The 24,464-nt window shown below is 36.2% G+C and overlaps 1 long non-coding RNA gene across 3 annotated transcripts in view; it reads left to right on the top strand.

The window, feature by feature from the left end:
* LOC124080713 (uncharacterized) overlaps positions 1 to 24,464 on the top strand; it is a 41,295-nt gene that overhangs the window by 9,951 nt on the left and 6,880 nt on the right. The window contains exons 1-4 of one of the 3 annotated variants that reach the window (XR_006847783.2): positions 4,574 to 5,214; positions 7,308 to 7,345; positions 11,406 to 11,556; positions 22,471 to 22,648. This is a non-coding gene — a long non-coding RNA (uncharacterized LOC124080713). Of the gene's footprint in view, positions 1 to 4,573; positions 5,215 to 7,307; positions 7,346 to 11,405; positions 11,557 to 22,470; positions 22,649 to 24,464 lie in introns of those variants that run through there. The other 2 variants (XR_006847782.2, XR_006847781.2) reach the window with 2 other exon arrangements.

The following is a 24,464-nucleotide window of genomic DNA, read 5'->3' as shown; positions in this document are numbered from 1 at the left end:
TTTCAACAGTATAGATTTGGAGCCTCCTTGTATTTCATAATGTGAAATGTCATTTGAATCCATTCTTATCAGGCAATGATTCATCCCATACACTTATGTATAGTTATCTTCTTCCTCATCATTTTTGTTTTATAAAAATTATCTACAACCCAGTCTACTATGCCTTTCATTTTTTATACCTATTTTGCACTTATCAGTTATAATGCAGTTAATCATAATCATAAATTACTTCAAAACTAACACATGGATGGCAGACTTCCTGTATGACTCAGGAAATAAATGACTAAAAAGAACTAACATGACTACTAACACCATCCATGGGCAGTGGGTGCTTTTTAGTTGCAGTATAAATTTGTTCACAAAGTCCACAAATTGAAAATGTACCAGTTGAAAAGCTTTTGTATCAGATACATAATAGGTCATCAATATATATTAGTTTCTGCCTTCAATTATTTTGTTGTTCTGCCCCTCCCTTTCCTATCATTCACATTCAGGTAATAAATACATTAGATGATCTTGTCTAATCTTAAATTTTAATCTTTAATAGGCTATTAACATTCAACAGTCATATTTCTCTCCTGTGTAGAACAGAAGAGAGTTTGTATTCATGGGTGGGGGATCCTCAGGATATTCATATTCCATTTACTCATAGAGATGATGATAACAACCCATTCAAAGATGATGATATTCAATGAGAACAGAACAAGGAAAATGAGATGTAACACTGGCTGGGACGGATGTGTGTGGGCCAGGGGATGTATGACGTTTCCCTATAGTAACAGGGCTCCTGTTTCATCAGAATGAGACCTCTTGGTATTCTATCAAGGAGATGTTACATTGTGAGTCCTTTCCTCCTCCAAATTAAGTTGGAAACATGGCTCACCAGAAAGACCAGTGAAACTCAGAAAAGTGAAAAGGGAATCATTTTCATTATCACAAAAAAGGAGGGGGGAGAATAAATGAAGACTAATAATTCTTTCTAAAATGTTTCAAATTTCCAAGTAGGAAGTCAAAGAATGAATAGATAATGTGGAGGAAAATGAATGACAAACTTTAAATAATTTCCTTTTAAACTGTGGTCAAAAGACAGCATAATCCAAGCCAGGTGTGTTGGCACACACCTGCAATTCCAGCAACTCAGAAGGCCGAGACAAGGAGGAGCACCAATTTAGCAAGGGTCTAAGCAACTTAGCAAGACCCCATCTCAAAATAAAAAATAAAAAGGGTTGGGGATGTGGCTCAGTGGTTAAGCATCCCTGGGTTTAATCCCTGGAAGAAAGAAAGAAAAAGAGAAAGAAAGAATGAAAGAGGAGGGAGGGAGGAAAAGAAAGGCAGACTACCCTCCAATAAATTGGAAAAACTAGAAGAAATGGATACATTTCTATAAAAACACAATCTTCCCAAATTGAATCAAGAGGACCTAGAAAACATAAACAGACCACTAACTTGTAAAGAGATACAAGCAGTAATAAAAAGCTTTTCAATAAATAAAAGCCCAGGATGAGATGCATTCTCAGCTGAATTCTATCAAACCTTTAAAGAAGAACTAATGCCAATACTCCTCAAATTATTTCATGACATACAAAGTCATGGAACACTTCTTAATCCATCCTATGAAGCCAGTATCACACTAATACCAAAATCAGATAAGGACGCATCAGGGAAAGAAAACTATAGACCAACAGCCCCTATGAATGTAGGTACAAAAATACTTAATAAAATATTAGCAAATCATATTCAACAACATATTAGGAATATTGTACACCACAACAAGGTTATTTTATTCCGGAGATTCAAAGATGGTTTAATATATGCAAATTAATAAATGTAACTCTTCACATTAACAGAATTAGGACAAAATCACTTAGTAATCTCAATAGATGCCAAAAAGGCCTTTGACACAATTCAATACCCATTCATGATAAAAACACTGAAGACACTATGGGTAGAGGGAATCTACCTCAACATCATCATATGAAAAACCCAAAGTCCACCTCATAGTAAATGTAGAAAAACCAAAAGCACTTCCTTTAAAATCTGGGACAAGACAAGAATGTCCACTCAGATCACTACTATTTAATATGTCTCTAGAAATTCTATCCATAGCAATTAGGCAAGAGAAGGAAATAAAAGGGATAAAAATAGGAAAGGAAAAAGTCAAATTGTCACTGTTTGCAGATGATATGATCCTATACCTAGAAGATTCAAACACTCAACAAAAAGGCTATTAGTGCTAATAAACAAATTTGGCAAAATAGCAGTTTAAAAAAATCAATATACAAAAAATCAATAGCTTTCCTATATACCAAAAATGAATCTGCTGAGAAAGAAATCAGGAAAACAATCACCTCAAAACTATAGAATAAATATCTAGGAACAAATCTGTCCTAGGTGAAAAGTCTGTACTATGAAAGTTATAGAACATTGAAGAAATTGAAGAAGACTTTAAAAAATGGAAAGACCTCCTGTGTTTGTGAAAAGGCAGAATTAATATTGTTAAAATTGCCATACTACTAAAAGCAATATATAGATTCAATGCAATACCTATAAAAACACTAATGACATTCTTCATAGAACTAAAATATAGTCCTAAAATTCATTCGGAAGAATAAAAGACCCAGAATAGTCAAAGCAATTTTAAACCAAAAAAGTAATGCTGGCCGTTTCACAATACTTGACTTCAAATTATATTTTGAAGTAACAAAAACTATAGTAACAAAAACTGCATGGTACTGGCATAAAAACCAGACACACAGACCAATGGTTGAGAATAGAAGACAGAGACAAACCCATACAGATTCAGCCATCTGATCCTTGACAAAGATGCCAAAAACGTACATTGGAGAAAAGACACCCTTTTGAACAAATGGTGCTGAGACAACTGGTTTTCCATATGTAGAAGAATGAAACTAAACCCTTATCTCTTACCCTGCACAAAAATAAATGCAAAATGGATCAAATACCAGAAACTGTGCAACTCCTAGAAGAAAATGTAGGGTCAACACTCCAGCTTTTAAGGCACAGGCAATGACTTTCTCATTAGCATGTCTAAATCTCAGGAAATAATGCCAAGAGTTAACAAATGGAATAGCATCAAATTTAAAAGCTACTACACATCAAAGGAAACAATTAGGAATGTGAAAAGAGAACCCACAGAATTGGAGAAAGTCTTTGCTAGCTACTCTTCTGAGGGTCATATATTTTCTCTCATGTGCAAAAGTTAGAGAGGAAAAGGAAAACAAGGATAAAGTTGGATCTCCTAAAAATCAAAGGGAGATCAGTAGAAGAAAGGGACAAGAGATAGGAGGTGGGGAGGGAGGGAGAAAGTGCTGGGGAGTAATACTGGCCAAATTATATTATTTATTATGTGCATGTATAAATATGTAACCACAAATTCCATTAGTATAGTATGTGTAACTATAATGCCCCCAAAAAAATGTGGAAAAAAAGAGCATATGGGATTTGGAATCAAAATCAAATATGTGCTCTGGTGCTGGTTCTATTTTTCAAAGTCTTCCTTTTAGAGGTCACCTGGTGTGGTGAGCCGTTCTAATAGACCGTGGCCGCCATTAGAAGATGGCGCCGGCTTCCACTGTGGCCTGTGATAAACAACTCCTTATATGGAGAATTGGAACGCAATCCCTTACCACCCTATGAGAAAGCTCCACGTGGCAGCTTCGCATTGGGGCTTGAGATGCTTTATTAAGGCTGGGAGGGGCATCCGAGAGGGAGAAGAAGAAATATCAAGGGCCTGAATAAACTGCTGAAAGAAGATTCCTGAGTTGCGTCTTCCTTGCGGGCAAGGGGTCGAGACAACCTGGGCCTTTTGCAACTCACTTTATGGGTGAAATAATCAATATATCAGTTAAGTATGTTTTCTGGGATTTAGATTTTTTGTGTGAAGGACATCAATAGTTTGGACAACATTAGACTGACCCATGCCCATTTCTGGCCTTTCTGCAACCAGATACAGACCCCATACCTGTATGTTTTGCTACTGAATTCAGAGTCTCAGTTTAGGGATCTGACAACAAACTGATAAGTAGAAACACACATATACATCAGATCAAAATAAGAGATAGTTAAAGCCCAGTACAGGCGGAATTTATACCAGATTCCATGTATTTAAGTCCACAAAAGGTAACTGAATTTTCAGCATTATAAAGTTCAATTATCTAAAATTTATGTTACTAAATAGCTAGCATAGCTTAAATAAAGATGTTTGGATGATTTCATACACATCAGCAATAATGTGTATTTTATATTTGCATAACCAAAAGGACTCCTTAGATAATTTTTCAAAATATCTCCTAATTTTAGTTTGAGACATCACTTCAAGAGGGATAGAAACTAGTTACAGACTTTTCCTGATAATTGTTTAGTTAACTCTATGAGTTGGAAACTGGTCCCTCTAATTTTCAAGCAGGGTACCACAAAGCCTTATAGGAGGTTGGCAACAATGAAAATAGCTTCATAATATACAGTGATATTGAGATTGACTTTTATAGTATGTGATATTTTAAAAGAAAAGCATAAAGCTAACTGGAATTTGACTGCTTTCTAGATGCCAGGAAAAGAATATTCTTGGACCATTCTATAACAGATTGCTTAGGAATCATCCTTATCCCTCACCTGGTCTCATTTAGTAGCTATGATACCTTTCAAAGTCTATATCCTCAATCTCAATTTAGCTTTAAATTCCTCACCTGTTTTTTTGTTTTTTTTTTTAACTCTCTACTACACATACCTATTTGGATATCTTCCAGGTATCACAAACTCAACATATCTAAAATAGAATTCACACCTTTCCTTTTCAGTGCCCTCTCCTTTTGTCCCCAATCACACACATGCACAAGGACATCTGTTCCTGCATTTGTAAGAATAGTCTAGCCTTATTCTGTAGCAACAACGAGCACCAGAATCTCAAAAACATGACATATAAAGTTTGTTTCTAGTTCTTATAAAGGTCCTCTCTTGATTGGGCAACAATCCAAAGCAGCTGTCCTTCAGGAGGTGACTCAGTCTTCCCAGCTGCCTTGACTTCTGTGGCTTTCCATCTCAACATAAGGTCTCCCTCTCTCCTGCCAAAGAGGAAGCAAAAGACAAGAAATTGGCACAGTGTCTCCTAGGGCTTCATCTCAGGAGGAGCATGCATCATTTCCATTCACCCTTCATCAGCCAGAGATGTTTCTGTGGTTCCTCCCGACTGAAAAGGTATTGCCAAGTAGAGTGTTCTATGTGCCAGAAGGGAAATGTAGGAAATGAAAACCACATAACATTGTCTTTGACCAAATTTTCTATTTCAAATTTTCAGGTCAGAAACTGGCTTTGTTCATCTTTCTCTTTCAACCCACATCCCATTCGTTGATAAGTTATGTGACTAATTCTAAGTTCTCTATATCTCCTTAATCAGTTCACTCTTCTTCATTCCCACCTCCACTCAAGAAATCCAAACTGTCATCATTTCTTTTTGGTGCCTGAAACAACTTAATGGTCTCCCTGACTCCAGTATTCACGCCCTCAAATCAATTCTCTTTATAACAGTCACAGTGATGTTTTAAAAACACAAACATGATCATATTGATTTGACCCTGTCAGTAACTCGCCATTGCTTTAAAGTAAATACCCAAACCTGTAAATGTGATTTACAAGGCCCTGTATTACCAATATGTACTTAGTTCTTTAACTTCATCTAGTGCAAATTTCTACCTTATAGTGAATGCTCTGCTCATCCAAGATGACTCCTTCATCTCTAAACTTTTACCCAAAGACAATGGAAGATAAAGAGGCCTGACCCTTGCCTTAAGTGGGAAAATCTGAAGGGCCAGAACTCACTACAGGTTTATCAAATGAGATCTCTGTTGCAATTGTATCACAGACAAATTTCTCCCGCTGCCAATTCTATCTCCTTCACTCCCTAGTGGCTATTGTCATTGAAAGACTTCCAGGTAATTTCTTCCACTATAATATCCATCCTGGCTCTGTGTCCTGGGAAGATAAAACATAACTTCAACTTCAATATGCTGCAGCTGTTTGAAATACAGCACGCAGAACATGTTCTTCCCTTTTCCCAGATGTCTCATATGTCTGTGTGTGAGAACTGGAGGGCCAATCTCACCTCCCTAATTTCACCTGAGTAATCCCTAATGACCCATTAGGACTAAAGCCTAGACATCACATCACAAAGAAGCCTTCCCATCAACTCCCTATAGGCACTACATATATATATCTCCCTTCCCAAGATTCCTAACCAGACTGAGCAATTCATTCTTTATGTCAAGCTGCTTTACATTCCCCTGCACAGTGGAATCAGAAGGACCCTGGGAAACACAATAAAAATGTGTTTGAGGGGACACATCACACCCTGCATTAAAATCGGTGATCCTAGTCATTTGACTAGTCCTAGTCATTAGTACGTTTATTCTGAATATAGACCTCTGCTTGTTCTCTGGTCTCAGGAGTATCTCTGACTGACTTGAGAATAACTGGGTTACCTAAATTCTGAATGTGGAAGCCAGAAGGCTACATGGCTTCCTCCTGCTGTATCTCCACCCAACCATTCAGAAACCATTGGGATGTGAAAACAAGCCAAAGACTAGAATTCTTTCAGGAGTCTTGGTCTTCTCCTATGTTACATCTTTTTTCCTATCGCCAACCTCAAGGGTGGTGGCTGGTTTGCCATGTACTCCCCCTTTATCCTGAGGTCTCCCTACCCCTGGAATAGAGTCTACTTCTTCAAACTGGTCTTTTAAAATGCTAAAGTAAGATAAAATAATTTAGAAAATTATTTCATTTATTATGACCTCTTTCAGAGTTACCAACTCCCAACTAAGGTCAGGAAGGCTAAGTAGTAGCCTGTTTTCTAAACAATACTTTCCTTCCTCCTGGGAAAAGGAGGCTGGAGGATCATCCTGGGAGACAGTTTCAAGCAAACACATTCAGGAAGGATATGAAAGTATATGAGTTTCATATTTGTGAAAAACGGTCTCCCATTCGTCATTGAAGCTTTTTGTGTCTGTCACTTAAGAGCTTAAGTTTTCTCTCAGTCATGTTTTTATTTGTCTTGGAAACTTCAGTGACTAAGCACAAAACACATGGCAGGTGCTCAACTATTATTTGTTGAAAGACACTCAGAATAGCTCTGCCTCTTACTCTAGGTCTGCTAAGATTCCTCTCCTTTCCTGAAGAGCACCATCTGGTTCATTTCTGTAAACTCTGACCTCCATTCGCTTTTAATTTGACTTGCAGTATATAAGCTAATTACTTGGTTTTGATGTTTATTCATTATTCTTCATCTTCTTCCACAGTTGCCTCAGATCTTCCATTAGACTCCAAACTTCTAAAGGTAGGAAATCTTTTTTTTTTTTTTGGTTTCTTTTTCTATTACCTGTCTTTGCCTGGTATAAAAAATTTTGCATATGATTAAAACATAATGAAAACATCATGAAGATATATATAAGCAGTCAGATTTGAGAATTATAAATAACTTCAGAATATTGGTTCCAATCAGGTATTTAGATACAAAAGAATTTTAAGATGAACTAAGGTTACTATCTATAGTATAAAAATAATAACATACATTAAGCTGTTACTCTGAGTCGGAAAAATTATTAGATATCTTACCTGAAGTATTTCATTTATCCTCACAGCATCTTAGAAGGTTGCTACTAATTTTGTTCCCTTTTTACAGATTTGAGACTGAGTCAAGGAGTATATTTGAAACAAGTTAGGTAATTTGTTCAAAGTCACACAGTTGCTAAGTGTTGGAATCATGATTCAAACTGAGTTTGATCTAGAACTCAACAAGTTCACTTACACTCCTACTTTCCACATATCTGAACAATAGTTTGACTATTACTATGAAACACTCTTCCTTTAATACACATTAGCTTTGGAAGGTATTTTTTCATGCTGCTGAGGACTGAACCCAGGGCCTCATGCATGCTAGGCAAATGTTTTACCATTCATATCCCCTGTCCCATATTAGTTATCTAATGTGATAAAAGAGTATGGTTTTCATACATAAGAGCTGAAATTGATCCTAATAGCTCAGTGCTTGAACCCATCAGAATTTCTCTGCCTTAAAGCCAGCCCAACTCTTCTTGCAACAAGCCTCAACAGAAATTGTCACAAAATGTTCCAATTTATTCTAAATGGAAAGTGAGTTGGAAATTTTATATCTGAACATTATTAGAACACAGACATGCTTATTAGGAGTAATGAATGCTGCAGGAAACATACACACACACACACATACACACTGAAAAAAATTTTCCAAGTACCACACTGCAGTCTCCACCCCCAGATTATCAAACTGGGAATTTTAATATCACTACCAGCCAATTAAACTTCTTCTTGTTACAAGTAACAAAAATCCAACTTGAACTAGCTTGCACAATAATGGGAACCTTCATTGAAAGGATGCATGTCTCCAGAGCTTATGAAGGCAGGGAGGCAGATGTCTGTAAAGAATAATAATAATAAAGAGGAGACAAACAAGTTGCAGAGGCAGGGAAGGTGACAGAATGGCTCTTTGTCCAAGCAGCCATTTTTTTTTTATACCAATAGGTTACATTAGGTCATTAGTACCATAACCACATTATTGTTTAGAGTAACAGTAAGGTTGCTATTCTGCAGTTACATTTCACAGTTACAGTATGCAACAGTCAGGAGTTTTGTGCAGTTCTCAAGAAAGTCCATTGTCTAAAGTAACTGTTAGGCAGGAAGCTCCAGGAGCATTGGAGCTTGATGAAACATTGTGGTTATCTAGAAAACAAATTCTTCTATTCCCAGGAGCTATGTGTCTGCAGTCAAGGTTGAGGATTGATGAGGCTCTAGCACAGAGGCATCTCAGGGCATTGCCATACCAGCTAGACATAGTATATGTATTGGCCATATTATTAGATTCTAATAGAGATTATAGGGCATTCTAAGGGTGAGAAACAGGATGCCTGTTACCCCCCAGGAGTTTTCGCACCAGGGGAATGCTTCCCTGTACATTTCCATGGTCAGAATCCCTACAAGATGTCCCTTTGGGAACAATGATTAGGCTTCCTCATCACTATTTTCCACCATGCATTTCTTCTATTTGTCTCACTAATTGCAAACCACATTACTCAAACCTCAAGCTCAGAAGAATTTTAGTGGCAAAATATAAAATATAAATAATATGGTAAGTTGTATCAGTGAAGAATATGTTATTAATATCAAGGAAAATAAAAATTAGGGAAAGCTCTAGATAATAAAGCTTATGAACATGAAGGGCGAAAGCAAGATTTCCCACATAGGCAACTCTGTGCAGTGATGGAATCTATGAGACACTTTTTCACAGTTGAGAAATCCCATTCCCTGTTGCCTAGGAGAATAATAATCACATCACTCATGTCTTGGAGTTCTTGGTTAATGAATTGTTTGTTCGTGAACTTTGAAGCTCTGATCAAAATCCTCTGGACCTACAAGTTAGGGTTAATAGCCTCCCTCAATATTTAAGCTTAATGAAATATTGGTTGGTACATTTTAATCAGAGAATCTCATTGTGTAGATGTCCCGAGGGCTCTGAGGTATCACTGGCTGGAGGGTGAGGGGAAATCCTCATTTCACAGAGGAGGAATCTGAGGCCCAAGGAGGGCAAGTGACTGTGAGAGAAGACAAACCTGTCAGATAGTGGATGATGAGCCCCAGCCAGAGTCAGGGCTGAGCCAGTGTGTCCCAAATTGAGGCCACACCTGTGCCAGCAGCAAGGGGATGCTGGACTTTGTGCCTTCCTGTGATCAGAGGGGACTTTTCTTAAATGAGCTGTTCTGAGGTTAAAGCTAGTTATCAAAATAGAGCTGTAAGACTTGGGTTGTACTCAGACCTAATGAAACAGTCAAATGAATGTGTTGTTCAGTTTTGAGAATAATCCAACGTTCTTATTTTAAGGAAAAAATGGTTACAATAAAACTTTGAGTTCATCAAGGCTGATTTCCTCAACAACAAGGATTATTGCCATATAATGGTATCATTTCTTAAATCCTCGTTGTGATGGAAACTTGATACTTCCATTTTCTAAAACTTTTAATAATGCTATAAAACATGATGCTGTGAACTCCCTTACTCTAGTTCCACACTGAAAAAGCCTAAATGTAGTTTGATTTTAGTTGAAGTAGGTTCAGAGCCATATGTCCTCTTTTCTCTAAATTTATTAATAAATGAGAAGAAGAAAGAGAAAGAGGAGAGATGGAAGGAGGGAGGAAAGAAAGAGAATTTTTCATTTATAATAATTTCAGTTTGTTCTGGGTTCACTTTGGATGCAAATATTGGATTTAGATTTGTTTAGGCTTAGTTTGGTTTTCCTATTGTTACTAGTCCTTATATAGAATCTGTATGGGTGGAGATGAGGTCTAAGTATTAGGAAAGCTCAAAAAACATCTCCACATTTCTGGAATGTACCCTCCTCGTCTGTGTACCCCCAAACTCACACACCTGCAGTTCCCGTCTGCTAATACTTCCATCCTCAGTCTGTTAAACTGTCCTTCATCCTGGTCTCAAATTAAACTTCCACTCAATGAAACCATGCCTATCTATCTGCTGAACACTTTTGCAGTACCTGCTGTCTGTAGCAGTCTGAAAGCAACAGGAGATGTCTGACAGTGATGACCCCACATGCCACTATGAACCTGCCCCTGAGGCACAGCAAATGCTCAGCAACTACACTATTAATGATTGAATGAACCAATTAATTAATAAATCTGAAATGTGTTTTCCACACCATTCTCCTTGAAAAACACTTTTACTACCTCAGTCAGCCAGAAGTCTTTCTTATATGAAGATCTTCTACTCCAAGGGTCTTAGTAACTGGGTAAACTTAGTCATGTTTCCTAAAATCTTTGTCCCTCAGATTTCTCACCTGCAAAGTGGAAATAATAATAATAAATAATGGATTAATATAAGATGATGAATACCTCAGGGGGATGCTTCACACATAATAATAATGCAATTAATTTTAACTATTATTATTATTTTGGAGGGTAGTAGTGTGTTATGATTAAAAACATGTGATATATTTAAGAATTACAAATATATGCTGAGTATTTTCTCTTTTTTCCTCATTTTATTAAATTTTTATAAGGTGCATATACTTAAACACCCAGGTCAAAAAGCAGAGCTTTGCTGACCCCACTAGAATCCCCTCCAGACATCCCATCCCAATCATAGCATCCTCTCTCCCTCCAAGAGTAACTGGACCTCCACAGTAATTGCTTTTTGTGTGTGTTTCTTCATGATTTAGCATATGTGTTATCATCCCCAGGCCCTCTTCTTGTCTTGCCCTCTTCTTCAAAATATTTTCAAGTCTATTTCTTTTAGTCTACAGGCTCCTCCTTCATAACTTTCCTTGTTTTTTGTTTGTTTGCTTTTGTTTTTAGAATATATCTTCTGAAGATCTTTGTCAACTGCATTTTCATGGGACCATTCAACATGTTCCTCCATCTTCTGCATGATCTGGAAATTGCAGCTGGCTGCAATGGCTTGATAAGACTCAGATTCATTCCATTCAAAAAAGATCCTAATGTTGAGGTGTGTTCTTTAATCAGGAGGTACATAATGTCCAGGTTTTCTCTGTGAAGTCTATAGTCAATGATTCTCAATTCCTAGGTCCATTAATATACTGCAAATACAAAATGATACTATTCTAATATTTTATTTATTAACTAGGATAATTTTATAAGATGCTTCCCTTTATCTACTCATTCTAAATTCCTATAAGAAAGCCAGAAGAAAAAAAATTATTCCTTTTTATTTATCCAGTTTTCAGAGTAAGAGTTAGTTACCTATCATCTTCTGAAATTATGAATTGACTTTTTAATATATTATAGATGCATGGATTTCAATCCATTTCCATTTCATATTTATTGAAACTTAAATGGTTCCATCTTTGGCCAGTGGGAGCCTCTTCAAGTTGGCTCCTGAGCCCTATCAGCCTCTAAACTACTCTTGTAGTCTATCTCAATAGCTTCTTTGCTTATCTTGTACATTTTCTGTCCCAGAATTCAGAGCATTCAATTGTGCCAAAATCTCTGGTTTCTTTTGATGGGATTTAGTATTTGGAAACCATAATCAGGATGCTAGAGATGTTTGTTGATATTGAGATCAGTCATTGTTTATAGGCATCTTCAGTGAACAGAGATTGGAATCTGAACAAATATTTCAATTTAAACTGAGGATTGCAGTGTGTTTGATTTTCTGTATTGCATTTGTGTATTCATTCTTCTGTACTGAGAACCTGATTCTATAAGATAACAGGAATAATAGAATATTCCACATTTCCTCTTTTGTTTTATCCTACATTGCACATACACACAACAGTTTCAGAATAGCAGTACCATTAATACTAATAATATCATCACTAAAAATAGTGTTTATTTTTTTTCTTTTGGTACTGATGACTTTTTGTACAGGGATGCTCTACCACTGAGCTATGTCCTCAGGCCTTTTTATTATATTTGATTTGATTTGATTTCTCTTTCAGCTTATTCATCATTGGTGTATAGGAATGCAATTGATTTATGGATATAAATTTTACATCCTGCTACTTTGCTGAATTCATTCATGAATTCGAGAACCTTTCTGGTAGAGTGTTTTTTTTGGGGGGTGGGATCTTCTAAATATAGAATCATGTCATCAGCAAATAGGGATTGTTAGTATTAATTCTACAATTAACTATACATGTAATACTTACACTCCCTTCTGTGTAAGTTTCACATTCCATTTTCAAACAGACTTTAGTAGCAATTGTCTTCTGAGTTCCTGAATGTTGACCAGTTAGTGAGCATCATTTATATTTGGAAGACAGTTTTGTTGAACATTAATTTTTTGTCTCATTTTCTTCCCTTGAGTATGTTTCATATGGTACTCCATTTTCCTGAATTCTCCTAGAATTTTCTACATTAAATTAATTTCTTTTTTTACATACCAATTTTTCTCAACACAATTTGTGTAAAAGACTATCCTTTTTCCATTGTGTGTTCTTGGCACAGCTGTGGAGGACCAATTGACTATATATGCATGGTTTTATTTCTGGACTCTTTTTATTTATTTATTTATTTATTTATTTATTTATTTATTTTTTAGAAAATCATGTTTTTTAATCATACAATCAAAAACCTGTAGCGTAATAAAAAATTAGTCAACTAAGTCAACTAAAACCATGTACATTCACACATATTAACTCCAAGACCATAAAATGTAAATGATAAAAGAGTATGTTATTATTTATAAAAATGTCAATATTCAAAGCATGAATATATATATGGTAAATCAATATGATGTGGACTCTTTCTTTTGTCTCATTTGTATATAAGTCTGGACATTTACCACAAAATGCATTCTGCTGTTGGTAGAAGGTCCAGTTTCATACGGTTTTATTACAGTAGCTTTTTGATATGTTTTGAAATAGAAAAATGTATGGTCTCTTCTTTGTTCCTTTTTCTCAAGATTGCTTTGGTTTTCCAAGGTCCTTGTGATTCCATATGAATTTTTAAATTATTTTTGTATTTCTTTCAAAATGGTTATTGGATTTTTGATAAGGATTGGATCTGTCAAACTCTTTCAATGGTATAGACATTTTAGAATACGAAGTTTTCTTATCCATGAATGTGTGGTATCTTTCTATTAACTGGTGTCCTTTTAAATTCATTTTGCATTCTTTTTAAATTCATTTTTATAGTTTTCAGGGAACAAGTCTTTTACCTCTTTTTTTAAATTGTATTCCTAAAGAGTTCGGGTGCTATTGTAGATATGATCTTACTCTAAATTTTATTTTCAGATTATTTTGTTAGTCTATAGAAATACAACTTATTTTTATGTCAATTGTGTATTCTGTAAATAATGAACTTTTTATTCTTAGATTTTTGTTAATTGGTTTAATTTTATTTTTAGATTTAAAGCATTTTTACTACTTAATAATTATATTTTATATAGTTGGATTTGAATGTATTAAAACAAGATAAATTCAGAGAAGTTTAGGGATTTTTTTTTTAATCTTTAGACTTTTCTACATATAAGACCATGTCACATGCTAACAGATTAACAGAGATAATTTTACTATAGGATACCTTTTATTATTTATTTATTTATTTATTTGCCAAATTACTCTGGCTAAGACTTCCAGTAATATGTTGAATAACAGTGGCATCAGTGGATATCCTTGACTTAATCTAAGAGGAAAACGCTTTCTTCTGATCTAAAGGGAATGACTTTAAAAAAAAAAAAAACATTCAGTACGATGTTAGCAATGGCCTTTTCAAATCTGGCCCTTATTATGTTAGGGCAATTTTCTTCTATTCCTAGTTTGTTAAGTATTTTTTATCATAAAAGGTGTTAGATTTTATCAAATAGTTCTTCTATATCTATTGAGATCATTATATGATTTTTATGCTTCCTTCTGTTAGTGTAGGGTGCCACATTGATTGAATTTTATATCTTGAAACATTCTTGCAATCCAGAGATAAATTTAACTTGGACATGGTGTATGATCCTTTTATTGTGCCATTGAATTTGGTTTGATAACATTTTGTTGAGGATTTTTGTATGTATATTAACCAAGGATATTGGCCTTATCTTTCTTTTCTTATAAGTATCTTTTTCTTGCTTTGGCAAAAAATGTATTTGGTATTTTAATATCTTAAATTTGTTAAGGCTTGTTCTGTGACTTAACAGGTGAGCCATCCTGGGAAATGTTCTGTGTGCACGGAAGAAGAATATGTATTCTGTATATCAATGAATATAATATTTGGATGTTTGAAAAGATGAACAACATTGTCAAACATTAGCTATATTAAGAACAAAGAGAAAAGACACAAATAAATAAAATCAAAAGAAAAAGAGAGGACATTTATCACAAAATGCATTCTGCTGCTGGTAGAAGGTCCTGTATATATCTGTTAGTTCTATTCGGTCCATAGTATTTTCTGTTTCCTGATGGAGCTTCTGTATTTTTTTATCCATTACTAAAGGTAAAGTATTGGAATCTCCCAATATCATTGTGTTTCTTGTCATCTGTTTCTCCCTTCAGTTCTGTCACTGTTAGCTTTATCTATTTAGGTGCTCTGATATCGGGAGCTTCTGTAATTATAATTGTTTTTATCTTTCTGATGAGTCTATCATTTTATCCTTATTTAACATTCTTCTCTGTATTTTATGACAGCTTTTTCTTTAACATTTATTTTGCCTGATACAAATATTGCCACTCCTGCTCTCTTTTAGTTGCCATTTGAGTTTAATTTTTTGTACTTTTATCTTCAAATTTTGTACTTTTGTCTTTAAATCTAAAACAAGTCTGTTTATAGATAACACATAGCTAGATCTTATGTTTGAATTTTGTTGTTTTTACCAAGTCAGCCATTCTATTCCGTTCCATTAGAGTGTTTAATTCATTTACATTTAAGACAATTATTGAGAGAGAGAACATGGCGGCGAGAGGGGAGGCAGCGCTTTCAGTACCTCCTCAACAACGGGGTCAGAGAGACGCATGGATACACTTAGATACGACCTGCTGAGAAACTCCTAGCAAAATTCCCCTAAAGAGAGATCGGCCGGGAATCGGTAGGATTTTTGGAGGTGACAGTCTGCGCTAGACGAGTGAATCTCCTCCACGCAGCTCAGAGGTCCAGACCCGCCAGCCGCTGCCTGTGCAACTCTGCGACTGTCGGCTGCCTGCACCGGCCCCCGCGTCAGGGCGGATAGCCTCCGAGGCGCAGCGCAGGAGGAGCGGTGCAGGGACTCTAGGAAGAGGTCTCTGGCCAAGCCTTCATGAAATAGCAAACCAGGAGCTGAAACCAACCAGAGACAGACCAGTCCCACCCCTCCCTTCGGACACTCCGGCAAGGAGCCTGGGGCCCGCCATAGCAGAGTGGTGACATCACCAGAGTTCCGCCAACAGAATTCCTTCCCAGCGGAATCCACATTAGCAGGTGTGAGACTCCCACCCCCTCCAGATACAAGCAGCCAGGAAACCACCGGGGGCGTGTCTGTAGGGAAGCAGAGGGGATTCCAGATCCCCACCTCCCCTTAACACCAGCGGCGACACCCAAGATCTTAGCCGCTAGTTTCTGGGGGCGTGCCCACCAAAGGGGTCCGGAAAAATTAAACTGTTGGTTCCCAGATCACCCCACCACAGCACTGGGGCTTAGATGAATGACAGAGAGAGTGTTCATCGTTTGGGATATAGGACACGCGGTGGGGCTGCAGATGATCTGGAGTATCAAGGAAGAAATTAGACAGCAAAATCAGACAATGAAAGATCACTTCGACAAGGAATTACACAAACAAATCCAGGAAGCAAAGGATCAACTATACAGGGAGATAGAGGTTATAGAAAACAAACAAACAAAATTCTAGAAATGCAGGAAGCAATAAACCAACTTAAAAACTCAATTGAGAATACTACCAGCAGAGTAGAACACTTAGAAGATAGAACATCAGACAATGAAGACAAAGTATTTCAACTGGAAAAGAACATAGACAGCTCAGCAAGACTCTTAAGAAACCATGAGCAGAACATCCAAGAAATATGGGATAACACTAAGAGACCAAACTTAAGAGTCATTGGGATACAGGAAGGTATAGAACTCCATACCAAAGGATTGAGCAATTTATTCAATGAAATAATACGAGAAAACTTCCCAGACTTGAAGAATGAGACAGAATCCCAAATTCTAGAAGCCTACAGGACGCCGAATGTGCAAAATTATAAGAGATCCACACCTAGACACATTATAATGAAGATGCCCAACATACAGAATAAGGAGAGAATTTTAAAAGCTACAAGAGAAAGGAAGCAGATTACATTTAGGGGCAAGCCAATCAGGATAACAGCTGATCTTTCAACACAGACTCTGAAAGCTAGAAGATCCTGGAATAACATATTTCAAACACTGAAAGAAAATGGGTTCCAACCAAGAATTGTGTATCCAGCAAAATTAAGCTTCAGGATGGAAGATGAAATTAAAACCTTACACGATAAACAAAAGTTAAAAGAATATGCAGCTAGAAAACCATCTCTTCAAAACATCCTCGGCAAAACATTACAGGAAGAGGAAATTGAAAATAACAATGAAAACCAACAGTGGGAGGTAGGACAGTAAATGGGGGGAGGATAATCAAAGAGGAAAACAAACCATGTTTAGTAACATAAATAAACAAATACGGCTGGAACAACAACCCATATCTCAATAATAACCCTAAATGTTAATGGCTTAAACTCACCAATTAAGAGACACAGGCTAGTAGAATAGATCTCAAAACAAGACCCAACAATATGCTGCCTACAGGAGACGCATTTGATAGGAAAAGACATACATAGGGTGAAGGTGAAAGGTTGGGAAAAATCATATCACTCATATGGACTTCGGAAACAAGCAGGAGTGTCCATACTCATATCAAATAAAATAGATTTCAAGCCAAAGTTAATCAAAAGGGATAAAGAGGGACACTACATACTGTTTAAGGGAACCATACACCAACAAGACATAACAATCATAAATATATATGCCCCAAACAATGGTGCAGCTATGTTCATCAAACAAACTCTTCTCAAGTTCAAGAGTCTAATAGACCACCATACAATAATCATGGGAGACTTCAACACACCTCTCTCGCCACTGGACAGATCTTCCAAACAAAAGTTGAATAAGGAAACTATAGAACTCAATAACACAATTAATAACCTAGACTTAATTGACATATATAGAATATACCACCCAACATCAAGCAGTTACACTTTTTTCTCAGCAGCACATGGATCCTTCTCAAAAATAGATCATATATTATGTCACAGGGAAACTCTTAGACAATATAAAGGAGTAGAGATAATACCATGCATCCTATCTGATCATAATGGAATGAAACTGAAAATCAATGATAAAAGAAGGAAGGAAAAAGCATACATCACTTGGAGAATGAACAATAGGTTACTGAATGATCAATGGGTTATAGAAGACATCAGGAGGAAATTAAAAAATTCTTAGAGATTAATGAAAACACAGACACAACATATTGGAATCTATGGGACACATTGAAAGCAGTTCTAAGAGGAAAATTCATTGCTTGGAGTTCATTCCTTAAAAAAAGAAAAAACCAACAAATAAATGATCTCATACTTCATCTCAAAATCCTAGAAAAAGAAGAGGAAAACAACAGCAAAAGAAGTAGAAGGCAAGAAATAATTAAAATCAGAGCTGAAATTAATGAAATCGAAACAAAAGAAACAATTGAAAAAATTGACAAAACTAAAAGTTGGTTCTTTGAAAAAATAAACAAAATTGACAGACCCTTAGCCATGCTAGCGAAGAGAAGAAGAGAGAGAACTCAAATTACTAGCATACGGGATGAAAAAGGCAATATCACAACAGACACTTCAGAAATACAGGAGATAATCAAAAATTATTTTGAATCCTTATACTCCAATAAATTAGAAGATAGTGAAGGCATAGATAAATTTCTGAAGTCATATGATCTGCCCAGATTGAGTCAGGAGGATATAGACAACCTAAACAGACCAATATCAATCGAGGAAATAGTAGAAACCATCAAAAGACTACCAACTAAGAAAAGCCCAGGACCGGATGGGTATACAGCAGAATTTTACAAAACCTTTAAAGAGGAACTAATACCAATACTTTTCAAGCTACTTCAGGAAATAGAAAAAGAGGGAGAACTTCCAAATTCATTCTACGAGGCCAACCTCACCCTGATACCTAAACCAGACAAAGACACTTCAAAGAAAGAAAACTACAGACCAATATCTCTAATGAACCTAGATGCAAAAATCCTCAATAAAATTCTGGCGAATAGGATACAAAAACATATCAAAAAAATTGTGCACCATGATCAAGTAGGATTCATCCCTGGGATGCAAGGCTGGTTCAATATGCGGAAATCAATAAATGTTATTCACCACATCAATAGACTTAAAAATAAGAACCATATGATCATCTCGATAGATGCGGAAAAAGCATTCGACAAAGTACAGCATCCCTTTATGTTCAAAACTCTAGAAAAACTAGGGATAACAGGAACATACCTCAATATTGTAAAAGCAATCTATGCTAAGCCTCAGGCTAGCATCATTCTGAATGGAGAAAAATTGAAGGCATTCCCTCTAAAATCTGGAACAAGACAGGGATGCCCTCTCTCACCACTTCTGTTCAACATAGTTCTCGAAACACTGGCCACAGCAATTAGACAGACAAAAGAAATTAAAGGCATCAAAATAGGAAAAGAAGAACTTAAATTATCACTATTTGCAGATGACATGATTCTATACCTAGCAGACCCAAAAGGGTCTACAAAGAAACTATTAGAGCTAATAAATGAATTCAGCAAAGTGGCAGGATATAAAATCAACACGCATAAATCAAAGGCATTCCTGTATATCAGCGACAAATCCTCTGAAATGGAAATGAGGACAACCACTCCATTCACAATATCTTCAAAAAAAATAAAATACTTGGGAATCAACCTAACAAAAGAGGTGAAAGACTTATACAATGAAAACTACAGAACCCTAAAGAGAGAAATAGAAGAAGATCTTAGAAGATGGAAAAATATACCCTGTTCATGGATAGGCAGAACTAACATCATCAAAATGGCGATATTACCAAAAGTTCTCTATAGGTTTAATGCAATGCCAATCAAAATCCCAACGGCATTTCTTGTAGAAATAGAGAAAGCAATCATGAAATTCATATGGAAAAATAAAAGACCCAGAATAGCAAAAACAATGCTAAGCAGGAAGTGTGAATCAGGCGGTATAGCGATACCAGACTTCAAACTATACTACAGAGCAATAGTAACAAAAACAGCATGGTACTGGTACCAAAACAGGCGGGTGGACCAATGGTACAGAATAGAGGACACAGAAACCAATCCACAAAACTACAACTACCTTATATTTGATAAAGAAGCTAAAAGCATGCAATGGAGGAAGGATAGCATCTTCAACAAATGGTGCTGGGAAAACTGGAAATCCATATGCAACAAAATGAAACTGAATCCCTTTCTCTCGCCATGCACAAAAGTTAATTCAAAATGGATCAAGGAGCTTGATATCAAATCAGAGACACGCCGTCTGATAGAAGAAAAAGTTGGCTACGATCTACATTCTGTGGGGTCGGGCTCCAAATTCCTCAATAGGACACCCATAGCACAAAAGTTAATAACTAGAATCAACAAATGGGACTTACTCAAACTAAAAAGTTTTTTCTCAGCTAAAGAAACAATAAGAGAGGTAAATAGAGAGCCTACATCCTGGGAACAAATCTTTACTCCTCACACTTCAGATAGAGCCCTAATATCCAGAGTATACAAAGAACTCCAAAAATTAGACAATAAGAGAACAATCAACCCAATCAACAAATGGGCCAAGGACCTGAACAGACACTTCTCAGAGGAGGACATACAATCAATCAACAAGTACATGAAAAAATGCTCACCATCTCTAGCAGTCAGAGAAATGCAAATCAAAACCACCCTAAGATACCATCTCACTCCAGTAAGATTGGCAGCCATTATGAAGTCAAACAACAACAAGTGCTGGCGAGGATGTGGGGAAAAGGGTACACTAGTACATTGCTGGTGGGACTGCAAATTGGTGCAGCCAATTTGGAAAGCAGTATGGAGATTTCTTGGAAAGCTGGGAATGGAGCCACCATTTGACCCAGCTATTCCCCTTCTCGGTCTATTCCCTAAAGACCTAAAAAGAGCATGCTACAGGGACACTGCTACATCAATGTTCATAGCAGCTCAATTCACAATAGCAAGACTGTGGAACCAACCCAGATGCCCTTCAATAGACGAATGGATTTAAAAAATGTGGCATTTATACACAATGGAGTATTACTCTGCATTAAAAAATGACAAAATCATAGAATTTGCAGGGAAATGGATGGCATTAGAGCAGATTATGCTAAGTGAAGCTAGCCAATCCCTAAAAAACAAATGCCAAATGTCTTCTTTGATATAAGGAGAGTAACTAAGAACAGAGTAGGGACGAAGAGCATGAGAAGAAGATTAACATTAAACAGAGATGAGAGGTGGGAGGGAAAGGGAGAGAAAAGGGAAATTGCATGGAAATGGAAGGAGACCCTCAGGGTTATACAAAAGAACATACAAGAGGAAATGAGGGGAAAGGGAAAAATAATACAAGGGGGAGAAATGAAGGTCAGTAGAGGGGATAGAGAGAGAAGAGGGGTGGGGAGGGGAGGGGAGGGGGATAGCAGAGGATAGGAAAGGTAGCAGAACACAACAGACACTAGTATGGCAATATGTAAATCAATGGATGTGTAATTGATGTGATTCTGCAATCTGTATATGGTCTAAAAATGGGAGTTCATAACCCACTTGAAGCAAAGTGTGAAAGATGATATATCAAGAACTATGTAATGTTTTGAACAACCAACAATAAAAAAAAAATTTAAAAAAAAAGGAAGTAAATGAGGAAACATCTCTCACCTGTGATGATAGGGTAGTGAGTTATTCTATTGTTTATAATCGGGGTTAACTGTTTTTTTTTAAACTCTGCTAAGGTTATTTTTATAGTGATCTAAAATTAAAAATTTGTTGAGAAACTCAAAGAAAAAAAAAAGACAATTATTGACAGATAAGTATTTATTATCTCAATTCTGGTAATGGTATACCATCTTTCTTTTAGCTCTTTTGTTCCTCTCATCCTCTTTCGCTCTCTTCCTTTGTGTTTCATTGATTTTTTTTGTTGTAACTTTCTTTGGTTCCTTTCTCATTTTTCCTATTGTATAATCTATAGGTATTTTCTAGGTAGTTACCATGGGACCTACACAAAACAGAATTTTATTTTGTTTTTTCCTCCTCTAACAAGATAATTTCAAATTATTACCCTTATTGGGGTTACCATCTTTTTCATCATAAAGTCCTTGATTGAATCTAATAATTTTTTTATTTATTGAATTTTTATCTCCAAACTTCTCTTCAGTTTTTTTTATATTTTATATCTTTTTGTTTACTAATTGTTATCTCTTGCCTTTTAATTTTGTCTATGTGTCATTCTCCTGAGCTGATTAGAGATCTTTATTATGCAAATTTTCAATTACTTTTTGGGTAATTCATATGCTTCCTTTTCTTAAAAGTGTCAGTTTCTGAACATTAACTTTGTCCCTTTTATTGAGTCACTTGCCCCATTTCTTTGTGTTCTTCATGGCTTTGTGTTGGTATACAAATATTTGGAGAGAGAGAGAAAAAAAAAAGCCACCTGTTCCAGTCCTTACAAAGCAGCTTTTATAAGAAAAGAACTTCACCAACAGGCTGGTTAGAGATTGTGGGGGTCTCTCAAACTTCTTCTGTAGATACGTCTTCTCTTAATTTGTATGACTAGGTTCCTAATTAGAGGGGTTTGTGTTTCATTTTTTTTCAGGAGCTCATACATCTTGTTTCCTTTGGTATTTGTGTGCTGTATCACAGGTTCTCTAAAGTAGCTGCACACCATCCAGCTTTTATTGTTCTCGTGTCCTCCATCCAAGCATCTAGATTTTGCCAAGTCCCATCTTGACTCCAACACAAGCAGAAACCAGACCCTTGGACAGCCTTCTGAAGAGCTGGAATGTCAGATGTAATGCAACTTTTCCCTTTTCTCCTGAAGGTGAGTTCACCCAGCTATATCAGCTCTGAGTGCTCTATCAGGTCTCTGGGAGTAGCAGCATTCTACCTAGCTCTTTGTTGTTTGCATTGGTGCCAAGATATCTAGATTTTGTTAAGTACCATCAGTGCTTTAAGATGATATCAGACACCTAAGAAGACTTTATTATTATTATTATTATTTGTTCTAATCAGTTATATGTAACAGCAGAATGCTGTTTGATTCATTGTACACAAATGAAGTACAATTTTTCACTTCTCTGTACATGAAGTCAGGTCACATCATTTGTGCAAATCATACATGTACTCAGGGTAATGATGTCTGTCTCATTCCACCATCTTTCCTACCTACTTACACCCAACTCCCCTCCCTTCCCTTTGCCCAGTCCAAAGTTCCTCCACTCATTCCATACATTCCCCATTATGGATTAGCATCCACTTATTAGAGGAAACATTTGTTGGGATTGGCTTACTTTGCTTACCACGATATTCTCCAACCCCATCCATTTACCGGCAAATGCCATAATTTTATTCTCTTTTATTGATGAGTAATATTCCATTGTGTAAATATACCACAGTTTCTTTATCCATTCATCTATTGAAGGGCATCTACTTTGGTTCCACAGTTTGGCTATTGTGAATTGTGCTGCTAGAAACATTGATGTGGCTGTATAACTGTAATATGCTGCTTTTAAGTCCTTTTGGTATAGGTCAAAGAGTGGGATAGCTGGGTCAAATGGTGGTTCCATTACAAGTTTTTAAAGGAATCTCCATACTGATTTACAGATTGGTTTCTCCAATTTGCAGTCCCACCAGCAATGTGTGAGTGTGCCTTTTCCCACACATCCTCACCAACAATTATTGTTGCTTCTATTCTTGATAGAAGCATTCTGACTGGAGTGAGATGAAATCTTAAAGTAGTTTTGATTTACATTTCTCTAATTACTAGGGATGTTGAACATTTTTCATATATTTGTTAATTAATTGAATATCATCTTCTGGAAGTGTCTCTTTAGTTCCTTAGCCCATTTATTGATTGGGTTGTTTGTTTGTTTGTTTTTGGTGTTACGTTTTTTTAGTTCTATCTGATGTGTGTGTGGTAAAAATTAGTGTTCTATCTGATGTGTGTGTGGTAAAAATTTGCTCCCATACTATAGGCTCTCTTGTCACCTCATTGATTATTTCTTTTGCTGAGAAGTTACAAAATACTAAAGAAAGAAATTGAAGAAGACCTTGGAAGATAGAAAGATATCCCATGCTCTAAGATAGACAGAATTAATATTGTCAAAATGAGCATACTACCAAAAGTGCAATACAGATTCAATGTGATACCAGTTAAATTCTCAAAGTCATACCTCATAAAAATAGAAAAAACAATCATGAAGTTTATTTGGAAAAATAAGAGACCCAGAATAGTCAAAGCAATCCTCAACAAGAATAGTGAATCAGGAGGCATCATAATACCAGACCTTTAATTATACTATAGAGCTATAGTAACACAACAGCATCGTATTGGCACCAAAGCAGTCATGTAGACCAATGATACAGAATAGAAGACACAAAGACAAGCCCACATAAATACAGTTATCTTATATCAGACAAAGGCACCCAAAGCATACATTGGAGAAAGAATAGCCTCTTCCACAAATGGTGCTGGGAAAACTGAAATCTCTATGTAGCAAAATGAAATTAAACCCCTATCTCTCACCATGAACAAAACTCAACTCTAAGTGGGTCAAGGACCTAGGAATTAAAACAGAGACCCTTTGCCTAATAGAAGAAAAAGTAGGCCCAAATCTTCATCATGCCGGATTAGGCCC

The sequence above is a fragment of the Marmota monax genome, unplaced genomic scaffold (assembly GCF_021218885.2).
Source record: "Marmota monax isolate L192 unplaced genomic scaffold, Marmota_monax_Labrador192_F-V1.1 WCK01_AAM20220418_F8-fsc00247, whole genome shotgun sequence".
Lineage (NCBI taxonomy): Eukaryota > Metazoa > Chordata > Mammalia > Rodentia > Sciuridae > Marmota > Marmota monax.
The sequence above is the reverse complement of the archived record's forward strand: the minus strand, read 5'-3'. Positions and strand labels throughout refer to the sequence as shown.